The sequence below is a fragment of the Pogona vitticeps genome, chromosome 2, assembly GCF_051106095.1.
Source record: "Pogona vitticeps strain Pit_001003342236 chromosome 2, PviZW2.1, whole genome shotgun sequence".
NCBI lineage: Eukaryota > Metazoa > Chordata > Lepidosauria > Squamata > Agamidae > Pogona > Pogona vitticeps.
This window is the reverse complement of record NC_135784.1, coordinates 162133030-162146117: the sequence shown is the minus strand read 5'-3', so window position 1 is coordinate 162146117 and position 13088 is coordinate 162133030. Positions and strand designations below refer to the sequence as shown.

The following is a 13088-nucleotide window of genomic DNA, read 5'->3' as shown; positions in this document are numbered from 1 at the left end:
TCCTGGAGAGTATCCATGTGGTCTGGAAACTTTTTTTATTCAAACATGTCATTCACTTCTTCAAGAAAATGATACAGTGGTACCTCGGCTTACAAACTTAATCCATATTGGATCGGTGTTCGCAAGTCGAAAAGTTTGTAGGTCAAGGCACCATTTCCCATAGGAATACATTGAAAACCGATTAATATGTTCCGGGAAAGAAAAAAACAAAACAAGTACACAATGTGATCCTTGATGTAATCACGGAGAGCATAACTCGACGTTTTCTTGCTAGTGAAACACTGTATGCCGACTACGCATGCCTAGACCCTAGGAACTTTTCAAACATAAGAGAACAAGGGCTTCATATATCTGCAATGGAAGATTTAAGTAAAGTCTTGATCAAATTTAATGAGAATGCCACAGCTGAAAATTTGCGGTGTGAATTAACTAGTCTAGCTTTGCATTGGGACAAATTGAAGACATCAGCGCTAGAAGAATACACTGTAAGGGTATCAAGAGAAACGCCCATGGAAGATCTAAGTCAACAATTTGATGAAATGGAGCTGTTAAATAAGCCATGTGCAACATGTAAGAACTGTGCCATTTGTTGCTATCAAATTCTACGGCGCTACAATTTATTAACAGATGCCTATAATGTGATAGGTCTAGCCTACAAATTCCTACTGACTCTATCATTTACTCAAGTTGCTTGTGAGAGAAGCTTCTCCACCTTGAGGTTCATCAAGAATCGACTGAGGAATACTGTATCCCAGGACCATTTGGATTCATTCATGTTAATGGCTACAGAAAAAGAAATCCTCATGAGTCTTGATGTGGATGCCATCATCAACAGAGTTGCAGAGAGTAGTGAAGCCCTGCAAAGTCTTCTTATTCCTTGATAACGTATCATTCCTAAGTCTTTCCAGTATTAGTAGGGTTCAAATTTAAAATGTTCAAATCATAAACGAGGTGGAAAGTTCTTGAGCCGAGCCTTTTGTTCCTGGTGGAAGTGTTGATGTAGGAGGATCTGCTACTTATGGCTTGTTCACATTGAACGTTTTGTTGCAGTTATGTTTAATGATCTAATGTTTCAATACATTAAAATAGCTATAAGATCTCACATTGTACTGTTGGTATTTTTTGTTTAGCATTGTTTGGCATTGACAAATTTAAACATTAAATTTTAATTACACTTTTTGTTAAACGTGATGATTTTATAGGTTTAGATTTCCTGATGCTCCTTGTTATTTATACAACCAGGGCAATGATTGGGATAGGGAGAACTCGTAAGCATGTACCAATACCACTATACCAGCAACGCCCTTTCAGCACGCCACAATATCGTGAACGGAGCCCACAACAGGTGGGCCTGTGTGCTCTAAATGCCAGGGCCGATTTTTGGTCCCAGTCCGGCCCTGAATGGTAGTGTGACACAGGATGTGTGCACTTGCAAAAGAAAAACAATGGAGACAAGAATACACAGCAGCAGGAAGGGACCAAGGGGTGCATGGGGGAGAATATGACATGAGAGGGGATAGACAGTGTTTGTCAAGGAGGGAATGACAACAGCAGGAAGGGGGAGAAGATGTGGGAATAGAGAAAGGTTGCGGCAATGAGGGAAGGCCTGGAGAGTTTAGTGGTGCAGAGAACCAGAGTTGTACTAGGCCAGAAACGTTAAGTGTATAGACAGAATTGGCATTGAAAATAGAATGATTGGAGAGTGGAGAGGTGCAAAGAATGAGACTTCTGATGTCAGAAAAGGTAGAGGGGATAGATAGTTTGTGTTTGGAAGGAAATGACTGGACAGCACGGTGAGGCAGGAGAAGCAAGCTGCTGGTGTTCCAGAAAATAAGGGTAGATAGACAGGTGTATTGCCAAGAAGGGATTAACTGAAGACTCGGGTTGATGAGGCAGAGAAGGACCATGGTCCAAGTGTTACAGAAACTTTTTGAGCCAATGTACAGGATTTGCATTAAGGATGGAATTAGTGAAGATTTGAGGCATGCAAAGAACCAGGGTTGTGCTGGGCCCAAAAAGGTGGAGTGATAGACCCAATTTGCATTGAGGAGGGAATACCTGTAGAGTTGAGCAGTGCAAAGAACCAGGTTTGTGCTGGGTCAGCAAAAATGGGGTACAGATGGGGCTTGTGTTGAAAAGGGAATGATTGGAGAGTTTATGGGTGCAAAAAACCAGACTGCTGGTGGCTCAGAAAAGATGGGGGATAGACAGCTCTTGCACCAAGGAAGGAATGACTGTCGAATGGGTTATTGAAGAACCAAGCTTGTGGTTGCCCAGAAAAGTAGCTACAACAGACGGAGATTGCTCTGAGGATAGAAAACATGGAAAGTTGAAGGGTGGTAAGAACTAGGGTTATGGTGCGACATAAAAGATTGGGTGAGAGACAGGGCTCGCGTTGAGGTGGGAAAGACTGGAAAGAAGGGTAGGGCACTAGAACCAAACTTGATGGGCCAAAAATAATTTGGGGGGGTAGGATTTGCATCGAGGCATGAACAACTGGAGATTTGGAGGGGATGAGATTGAACAGAGTTTGTGTTGAGAACAGAATGACTGGACTAGAAACTGGGAGGGAATGACTATGGAATGGGTTGTTGAAGAACCTAGATTGTCATTGCCCAGCGACAGACAGGAGAGAATGCCTGGAAAGATGAAGGGTACTAAGAACCAGGGTTGTTGTGGGACAGAAAAGACTGGATGAGAGCCTGGGCTTGCTTGGAGTAGGGAAAGACTGGAAAGAAGTGCAGGGCAGTAAAACCAACTTTCTGATGGGTGAAAAAAGAGGAGGTGATAGACAGGACTTGAGTCAAAGAAGGAAAACCTACAGTGTGGAGGAGTGTGAAGAATAAGACTTGTGCTAGACCCAATAAAATTGAGCGGGATACACAGGGCTTGCATTGAGGAGGGAATGTCTGCAGAGTGTAGGAGTGTGAAGAACAGGACTTTTGCTTGGCGAAAATAGAGGGGCATAGACGGCTTACCTTGAGGAGGGAAAACCTACAGAGTGGCGGGGTGAGAAGAACAAGACTTGTGCTGGGAAAAAAATGGAGGAGAATAGACAGGGCTTGCATCGAGAATGCCTGCAGAGTGTAGGAGTGAGAAGAAAAAGACTTGTGCTGGACATAAAAAAATGAAGGAGAATAGACAGTGCCTGCGTCGAAGAGGGAATGCCTGCAGAGTGTAGGTGTGGGAAGAGCAAGTCTTGTGCTTGGCCAAAAAAGATGGAGGGGGATAGACAGGGCTTGCATTGGAGACGGAATGCCTGCGGGGTGCAGGCTTTCTGAAGAACAAGAATTGTGCTTGGCCAAAAAAGATGGATGGGGATAGACAGGGCTTGCGTCGAGGAGGGAGAACCTACAGGATGGAGAGGTGGGAAGAAGAAGACTAGTGCTTGAGGCCAAAATGTGTAGAGTGATAGACCGTGCCTGCATCGAGGAGGGAATGCCTGCAGAATGTAGGAGTGTGAAGAACAAGACATGTGCCTGGCCAAAAAAGAAGGAAGGGGATAGACAGGTCTTGCGTCGAGGAGGGAAAACCTACAGGGTGGAGGGGTGGGAAGAAGACTTGAACTAGACCCCCCCCCCAAAAAAAACAGGGGGATAGACAGGGCTTGCATTGAGGAGGGAATGCCTGCAGTGTGTAGGAGTGTGAAGAACAAGACATCTGCTGGACTGAAAAAGATGGACAGGGATAGACAGTGCCTGCATCGAGGAGGGAATGCCTGCAGAGTGTAGGAGTGAAAAGAACAAGACTTGTCATTGCCCCCCCAAAATAGAGGGGAATAGACAGGGCTTGCATTGAGGAGGGAAAACCTACGGGGGAGGTTAAGGGTGTGAAGAACAAGACTTGTGCTGGGCCCAAAAGATGGTGGGGGTTAGGAAGGGCTTGTGTCGAGGAGGGAAAACCTAGAGTGTTGAGAGATGTGAAGAACAAGACTTTTGCTGGGCTCCAAAAAAAGGAGGGGGATAGACAGGACTTGTGTCAAGGAGGGAAAACCTACAGAGTGGAGGGGTGTGAAGAACAAGAGTTGTGCTGGACCCCAAAAAAGGAGGGAGATAGATAGGGCTTGCGTCGAGGAGGGAAAACCTACGGGGGGGGGAGGTGAGAGGTGTGAAGAACAAGACTTGCACTGGACCCAAATGATGGAGGGGGATAGGGAGGGCTTGAATCGAGGAGGGAAAACCTAGAGTGTTGAGAGATGTGAGGAACAAGACTTTCTCTGGGCTCCAAAAAAAGAAGGGGGATAGACAGGGCTTGTGTTGAGGATGGAAAACCTACAGAGTTAAGGCGTGTGAAGAACCAGGCTTGTGCTTGGCCAAGAAAAAAAGAGGAAGATAGATAGGTCTTGCATCGAGTAGGGGAAATCTAGAGGGTGGAGGGCTGTGAAGAACAAGACTTGTGCTGGACCTCCACAAATGGACGGTGATCGTTGAGGGGGGATGCCTGCAATTGAAGTGGAGTGATGAACAGGCTTTTGCTGGTCCCAAAATGATATAGGGGGATAATTAGGGCTTGCGTGTAGAAGGGGAAACCTATAGACTGGAGGGGTACCCAAAAAGATGGAGGGGGTAGACAGGGCTTCCTTTAAGGTGAGGAAACCTACGGGGTGGAGGGGAGTTAAGAACAAGACTTGTGCTGGATTTCCAAAAGAGGGAGGGGGATAGGCAGAGCTTGTGTCGGGTAGGGAAAAACTACAGGATGGAGGGATGTGAAGAACAACGCTTGTGCTGAACCCCAAAATATGGAGGGCAATAGACACGGCTTGCATTGCGGAGGGAAAAGTATGTAAAGAACAAGGCTTGTGCCAAATCTCAAAAATTGGAGGGGGATAGAAAGGCTTGTATCGAGGAGGGAATGCCTCCATTTGGAGGGCAGTGAAGAAAAAGGCTTGTGCTTGGCCAAAAAAGTTAGAGGGGGTTATACACAGCTTTTGTTGAAGAGGGAAATGCTACAGGGTTGAGGAGTGTGAGTAACAAGGCTTCTGTTGGACCCAGAAAAGATGGAGGGGACAAGGCTTCTGTTGAGAACTTAAAACGTAAAGGGTGATATGTGTGTGAAGAACAAGACTTGTTCTGGACCTATAAAGATGGAGCGGGATAGACAAGGCGTGCGCCGACAGGGTGGTGAAGTGTGAAGAACAAGACTTGTGGTTGACCTAAAAATGGAAGGGGATGAATGGGTCTTGTGCCGAAGAGGGAAAAACTATTGGGTGGATGGTTTTGAAGAACAAGTCTTGTGCTGAACTCCAGAAATGGAGTGTGATAGATAGGGCTTGTGTCAACGTGGGAAAACTTGTACAGTGGAGGTGTGTGAAGAACAAATCTTGTGCTTGGCCAAATAAGGTGGAGGGGGATAGACAGGGCTTGCATCAAGGTGTGAAAACCTACAGGGTGGAGGGGTGTGAAGAACAAGACTTGTGCTGCTCCAAAAAGTTGGAAATGGATAGAGAGGGTTTACTTCAAGGAGGGAATGCCTGAAAATTGGAGGGTTTTGAAGAACAAGTCTTCCGCTGGGCCAAAAATGTTAGAGGGGGATAGAGAGGTCTTATGTTGAGAAGTGAATGCCTGCAGGGTGAATCAGCAGGAAGAACAAGTCTTGTGCTGGACACATATAGATAGAGGGAGATAAAAAGGGCTTCCGTCGAGGAGGGAATGCCTGCGGATTGGATGGTTTTGATGAAGAAGTCCTGCTGGACCCATATAGAGAGTGACAGAGAGGGCTTACGTCGAGGAGGGAATGCCTGCAGGGTTACGGTGTTTAAAGGACAAGGCTTGTACTTGACCCATAAAGATAAAGGGGAATAGAGAGGCCTTACGTCGAGGAGTGATTGCTTGCAGATTGAAGTGGTTTGAAGAACAAGCCTTCTACTGGGCCAAAAATGTTAGAGGGTGATAGAGAGGTCTTAGATCAAGGAGGGAATGCCTGCTGGGTGAATCGGTGTGACTAACAAGTCTTGTGCTGGACCCATGAAGATAGAGGGGGACAGAGAGGGCTTGTGTCGAGGAGGGAATGGCAGCCGATTGGAGGGTTTTGAAGAACATGGCTTCTGCTGGACCCATAATGATAGATGGTTATATAGAGGTGTTACATTGAGGATGAGAATGATAGATGGTTATATAGAGGTCTTACGTTGAGAATGAATTTGAATAACAAGGCTCATGATGGACCCATAAAGTTTAAAGGGAATAGAGAGGGCTTACGTCGAAGAGGGAATACCTGCAGATTGGAGGGGTTTGAAGAAAAAGGCTTGTCCTGGACACATAAATATAAAAGGGGATAGGGAGGGCTGGGTCCAGGAGGCTTGTGCTGGACCCATAAAGGTAGAGGGGAATAGAGAGGGCTTATGTCGTGGAGGAACGTGGTGGCGCTGCGGGCTAAACCACAGAAGCCTGTGCTGTAGGGTCAGAAGACCAAGCAGTCATAAGATCGAATCCACGTGACGGAGTGAGTGCCCGTCATGTCCAAGCTCCCGCCAACCTAGTGGTTCGAAAGCATGCAAATGCAAGTAGATCAATAGGGACCACCTCGTTAGGAAGGTAACAGCGTTCCGTGTCTAAGTTGCACTGGCCATGTGACCACGGAAGATTGTCCTCGGACAAACGCTGGCTCTATGGCTTGGAAACAGGGATGAGCACCGCCCCCTAAAGTCGAAAACGACTGGACAAAAATTGTCAAGGGGAACCTTTACCTTTACCTTTTTATGTCATGGAGGCAATGCCTGCAGCATGGAGGGGTTTGAAGAACACACACACATATAAGTTTATTGCTTGGCACACAAGCTGTTGCAAAGTACATCAAATAAATACAATACAGTACAATTCAATACACTGTAGTATGAGGGGGGAAGCTCAAATCAAGTTAGATTTCTATCACAGGTAAAAACCTCTAACGTCTTTTTTTTTAAAACCCTAAGGAAAACTAAGTGAAGGCAGATGATAGACAGTATTTGGTGACATTAACAAGCATCTATTGTGGAAGGTGGAACCCCAAGGGTACATGAACCTAAATAACCACTTGATTAGTAGTAGCGGTGGTTACAAGTTTCATTTTCATAAGTATAGATATAAATCTTGCTATTCAAAATAATTTTATCACTGTCTGAAAGTAGAATCCTGAGCTTTTCCTGGACAGGTCTTCCAGGATATTTTTCCAAAATAAGCTTCAGGAGCCTTTCACAGTGGGTCACGAATAGGGGAGAGTAAAACACATCATGTACTAAGTCCTCAACTTATTTTGATTGCAAGAACTAAGTCTCTCATAGTATGGAATTTGTGTGTGTTGCCCTTTTAAGCTAGCAAGCGGCAACATATCAAGACGTGCCTGAGTTAAGGCTTTTCTAAAGTCGAAGCTCACTGAATCGGCAAAAGAAGGAATATTTAAAGGTGGAGATGAAATCTTATAGAACGGGGCCATTTTTAGAGTGCCTAGCAAACCTATATCTGTTTGGTAACAGACATCAAATAATCTCTGCTTTAATGAGCTTTTTGCTGAAGACAGACCAAGGTGCCTTACATACTCTTCTGAAAATCCAAGTTTGGCTACTAGTTGCAGTATGGAGGATTTCCACGTTCCAGAATTCATTTCCCCGTATGATTATGTTAAATATTCTGACTGAGTGGTAAACAAAATTTTCAGCCAGTAGTTAATTATTGATTTGTTGACTAGTGTCATTATTGACATTATTGACAATTCTAGTCTAACTAGCGTTGAGGGAGTTGAGGGAGATACTGGCAACAATAGTCGGGCAAATCTGTTTTCGGTTAATTCTAGTAAGTTTCCAATTCCCGATATTTCAGCACTGTACAGAATCTGGGGGAGTAACTTGGTTTTATAAATTTCACGAGTGGGGGGGATCAAATGTCCTCCTTTAGTTCTACAGAATCTAAAGTATGCCAAACATGGCTTTTTTTGAATTTCTGCTTTGTAAAATCAATCTGAAATGCCCCGGAACCTTACTGATAAAACATCACACCTAAATATTTAAAGTAGGTTACCTGTTCCAATATTCTCCCATCCATTGTCCATTTATGTGGCTGAGGTCTTCTATTGAGAACCATAATGTTGGTTTTCTCATAATTAACATTCAGACAGTTCTCCTTGCAATAATTACTAAATTATTTTAAAAATCTTCTGAGACCTATTTGTGTGTGGGATAGTAGCCAGGTATCATCTGTATAGAGTAATATTGAAACATACTTTCCCCCTACTCTTACAGGGAAAAATTGCAGTTAACCTGGCTACCATATCATTGATGTACAAATTGAAAAGCAATGGAGCTAGGATACAGCCCTGACGGACATCTTTCTATGTTTTAACTATGTTAGATAGTTGACTAGAAATGCTGTCTCTGACCCTTGGGGAAATATCAGTATGGAGGTCTCTGATTCTTTGTAGCAATCTAGGATCTGTTTTAAGATTTATAAGTTTTTCCCACAAATGACCTCTAGGGATGGAATTGAAAGTAGCTTCGAGGTCAATAAATGCTACATTTAATTGTCCTGAAGATACAATAACATATTTGTTAATTAGATGGTTAACAGTAAAATATGGCCCAATGTTGAATGCCCCTCCCTAAAATCAACCTGTTCAGGAGCTAAAAGTTTATATTCCATCACCCAATCTTCCAATTTTAAAATGAGATATCTTGCGTAAAGTTTGCCTATTACATCAAGCAAACTTATAGGTCTGTAATTGGCTAGGTCCTTTCGCTCGCCTTATAGATGGGCACAACAAGTGAAGATGACCATTCTCTAGGGGTGCCACCCACCATATCTATATAAGTAAGGTATCTAGGGTCGGGGCCCACCAGTCCTGAAAAGATTTAAGTATATCCAGGAGGGTGAAATTTTCCCTGGGAGCTTTATTGTTCTTGATTGTTGAAATCAATGATTTTATTTCTTTAATTGTAACTGGAGGCTACACTGTTAGATCACTGGGCGATGATATTAGAGGTATAGATATTTCGCTAGTAGAGGGTGGATCACTGAATAATTTCAAGTAATACTCTTCCCAACATTCAGTGGGTACATAAGAATCCAGATCATGGCAAAACCTCACCTCTGCTGATGCGAGCAGTCGCCAAAATTTTGCTGTATTTTTCTGGGACAAAGCCAGGGCAAGTTCCCGATAAGATTCTTTTATTGAGGCTTGTTTTTTCTTTTTGAGAAGCTGTTTATATTTATTGCGGAGGTCAAAAAATATCTGGGTAAACTTTTAGACTGATTTTGTTTGTACAATTTTAGAACTCTTCTTAATTGGTGCTTCATAGTTTTGTACTCTCTATCAAACCAACTGATATTAGTTGGTCTGTTTCTGGGTGATAGTCTTACCCTCTTGATCAAGAAGGGTCTCAAAGTATGTATTAGTTTACCATATCCTCCAAGGGCAGTGTTGTTGTTTTGAGCTGCCTCAATTTCCCCTTTCAGTTTGAGCATAGGAGCACTATACAAAATTTGTTGTATTTCTTGCTGGAGTATGGGAGACCACTTCAGTCTAGTATCTGCTGTCACCAACACTTGATCTATTGGGAAATAACTATCCTTCCCATTATTTAATGAAGCTTTAGGGGTGTGCATGTAGAATATAAGGGGATGATGGTCACTTTCTGTCTGTGTACCCACTGTAAAGTATAAAATGTTACCTAGTAAGAGTGGGGTAATATCTAAATAATCAAACTAGCTCCATTTTTACTGAAATATGTGAACTGGGGGGAAAGGGTTCTGCTTGGCCAGAAATGTAGGAATCCCAGACAGGGCTTGTGTTTTGGAAAGGTATAACTGAAGAATGAGTGGGGGATGGGGAAGAGCTTGAGTTGTGGAGGGAATGCGTGGAGAATGGAGTGTTGAAGATGCAGGCTTTTGTTTGTCCACAAGCTGGGATTTACTCATGAGGGCTGAGTGTGCAGAAACAATCTTGTGTTAGGCAAGAAGAAATGAGGGGGGGTATACCTGGCTTGTTTTGTGGAGGGAATGACCGGCAACAATGTGGCCAAAGAACCACATTGTCGGAAAATGTGGGATGATAGGGTTTGTGTTCAGTAGGGAATGACTGGAGAGTGGGGAGTGATGAAGAAGCAGGCTTCAGGTAGCTGAGAAAAATTGGGGAGTGGGCTTAGACAGGAATTTTGTCAAGGAGGGAATGATTGGAGAATGTGGGATGAACAACAAGGCTTGCGGTGCGCCAGAAAACTGGGAAATAGATAGGCTTGCATCAAGGAGGAAATAACTGGGGAGTCGGAGAGAGAAGAACCAGGATTGTGGTGGGCCAGAAAACAAGAGGGGATAGACAGGGATTGTGTTGAGAAGGAAATGACTGGAGATAGTGGGGTGAACAACTAGACTTGTGTGGACCCATAATATATGGGGCAGATTGACAGGTTTTGCAACAAGGAGGGAATGACTGGAGATTTGGAGGATGAAGAATCAGGCTTGTGGTCAGCTAGAAAATTTGAGGGGAACAGAAAGGGCTTGCGTCAAGGTGGGAATGATTGGAGAGTTGGGGGTGAAGTGAATAACCAGGTTTTTGATGTTCCAGAAAATTTTGGAGAGACAAACAGGGCTTCTGTCGTTGTGGGAATGAGCAGAGAGATAAGTGGTAGTAGAGGAGAAGAACCACACCTCTGGTGGCCAGAAAAGATTGGGTGATAGACAAACCTTGCGTTGAGGAGGGAACACTTGTAGAGAAGTGTGAAGAACCAGGCTTGTGGTGGGCCAGAGATGTGAAGGGGATAGACTGGGTTTGAGTTGATTAGGACATGACTGGAGAGTTAGTGGGTGAAGAACCAGGCTGGTGGGATAGACAGGGTTTGATGAGGGGATGATTGGACAGGTAATGATTGGACAGTGGGGGAAGAAGAAGCAGAATTTCAGTGGGCCAGAAAAGATGTGGGGGGGGATGGAGAGGGCCTACATGACTGGTGAGTGTTGGTGGTGAAAAAACAGTCTGATGGCAGGCCAGAAAGATGGGGAGATGCTCAAATTGCAAAACAAATAGAGGTCTCTGCTGGGCTCCATCACATCATTCTTACAAAGGATTATGCCTGTAACCTAATTCACAGGTGCAGTAAAACATACTTTTGCAGTGAAAGCTGGCTGTCAGAAACTGGCCTGTTGGGGATAAAGTGAAGAACTACTGCTCAATTCAAGTGGTCATAGAGAAAGCACAGACTTTATCTCAACTTCTCGCCCCTTGGTTTGTTTGTTTGTTTTTTCTGTTGTAATTTATATACAGAAGGAAAAGGAGGCTGCTGAACTTTGAAGCAGAAAATCAGCTGGCTGCAGGACACTCCTTCCTCCTGGACATAACTCGACCAATCTTCCAAACATGGTAACATTATTGGTTCACAGGCAGGAAATTCATGGTTCATGGTTCATCAGCCTTGATGGACCATGAACCAGGACAAACTGCCCGTCTCTATTTGGCATCCTTTTTCTATGCTGGCAACATAGGCATGATGTTTTGCATCAATATTGGGTCATTTCCTGGATTTTTGAATCATGGGCACAGAAATGCAATATCCCACATTAATAAACCAGACACTTAAAAAAAAAGAATTTATTTCCTGGTTTTTTAAAATGGGAGCTTTAAAATATCCACAAATCCCAATAGAAATTTCCCAAATATAGAATTATCCAGTGCTGTGGGATTCCAGGAGCACATGATCTGTGCTATGGTTATTGGGAGAGCACTGAAGCAAGAACAGCTTAGATGTGGCTGTAGTTCCTCTGTTCCACAATATTTTGAAGGGTTGTTTTGGACCTAACAAAATGGTGAAGCAAAGATGTGAGTAGGTACACCAAGTACAGAGACATACACACCCTTTAACCTCTCAGATAAACTAACATTGCTCGCTCTGTAGAATGCTTGAAAGCTATGTTCCAGTTTCCAAACTCTTTATTTCAATTAGGCAAGCTGCAAAAGAAAAGCTATATAGGACGAAAAGCTTTACAGACATGCTGTGTGCATGTTTTCCAAAAGATGTCCCTTTGCCTTTTGAAATAATAAAAAGGAGAGACTGGATTTTGCAAAGAATGTCACTGGAAACCAGGGTCAAAATCATCCATATTATGTGAAAGAAAGGCAGTGAACAAGACAGGGACAAAAATCAACTCATTTGAAATGTGGTGTTGGAGTAACGCTTTATAAATACAAAAGACAGCCAGAAAAGTAGAAAAGTGGATGCTCAATCCAGTCAAGCCTGAACTGATTGAAAAAGAAAGGAAGAAAGAGAGAACAACCTAATACGAGATGTTAGTTTACAAGATCTGAGTAGAGCTGTTAATGACAGGACATTTTGAAAGTCAGTAACTCTCATAGTCAGCACACATCAGAAGTGATTTAATGGCACAAAGTATCTTTATAGTTTTTTCCTTAATAACTAAGCAATTGTCTAGTGACAACGTTGGTGGAATAGGCCCCCAAGCTCTGCTAACATCGAGGTAGACCATCTCCAGCCACAAAGTAAAAACCAGTAATTTCACAGTTTAAATGAGTGAGCTTTGAAATATTTATCCACTCATTTTATATAGATATTTAAAAGATATATAATATAATAGAAAAATATATTTAATATATTAATATATTTTTAAAAGAGGATAAATATTTCAAAACTCACTCATTTAAACTGATAAACAGACATTTAAAAGAGTTTCTCTTTCTGGTGTACCAAAATATAAATAAATATATATGTAAATATTTGTACACCAGAAAGAGAAACTCTTTTAAATGTCTGTTTGGGCAGGAATGTGTTCAGAAGTTTTCTCCTTAGAGTTATTCAATTTGGTTCCGAGTGTCAGATTCAAAATTTCAGACCTCCCCTGGGCTGTCAAACGCGCAACACTGTTGCAGACTTGAGAGTGTTTTTTATGTTTAGAACACTCATTCACCTCAGGAAGCCGGAAACACAGACTTTCCCCCTCAAAATTGCTTTTTAAAAATTCAGATCATCCCCCTCCAATGCCTGGATTCCTTACAAATAAATGAAGTAGCTGAAACTCATCATTCTCTGTCAAGATAAGCAAGTTTGGACTTTTGAATATATTTGATCTGTTTTAAATCTACAGACTGCAGAAGATTACTGCTGTCTGTCTGGG

At 43.0% G+C, this 13088-nt stretch overlaps 1 long non-coding RNA gene across 1 annotated transcript in view; it reads left to right on the top strand.

Annotated features, from left to right (window-relative positions):
- Nucleotides 1-302: 302 nt before the first annotated feature.
- The window catches only part of LOC140704653 (uncharacterized), a 39959-nt gene continuing 27173 nt past the window's right edge, over nt 303-13088 (top strand). Inside the window, exon 1 of the long non-coding RNA XR_013541228.1 lies at nt 303-11322. This is a non-coding gene — a long non-coding RNA (uncharacterized LOC140704653). The remainder of the gene's footprint in view (nt 11323-13088) is intronic.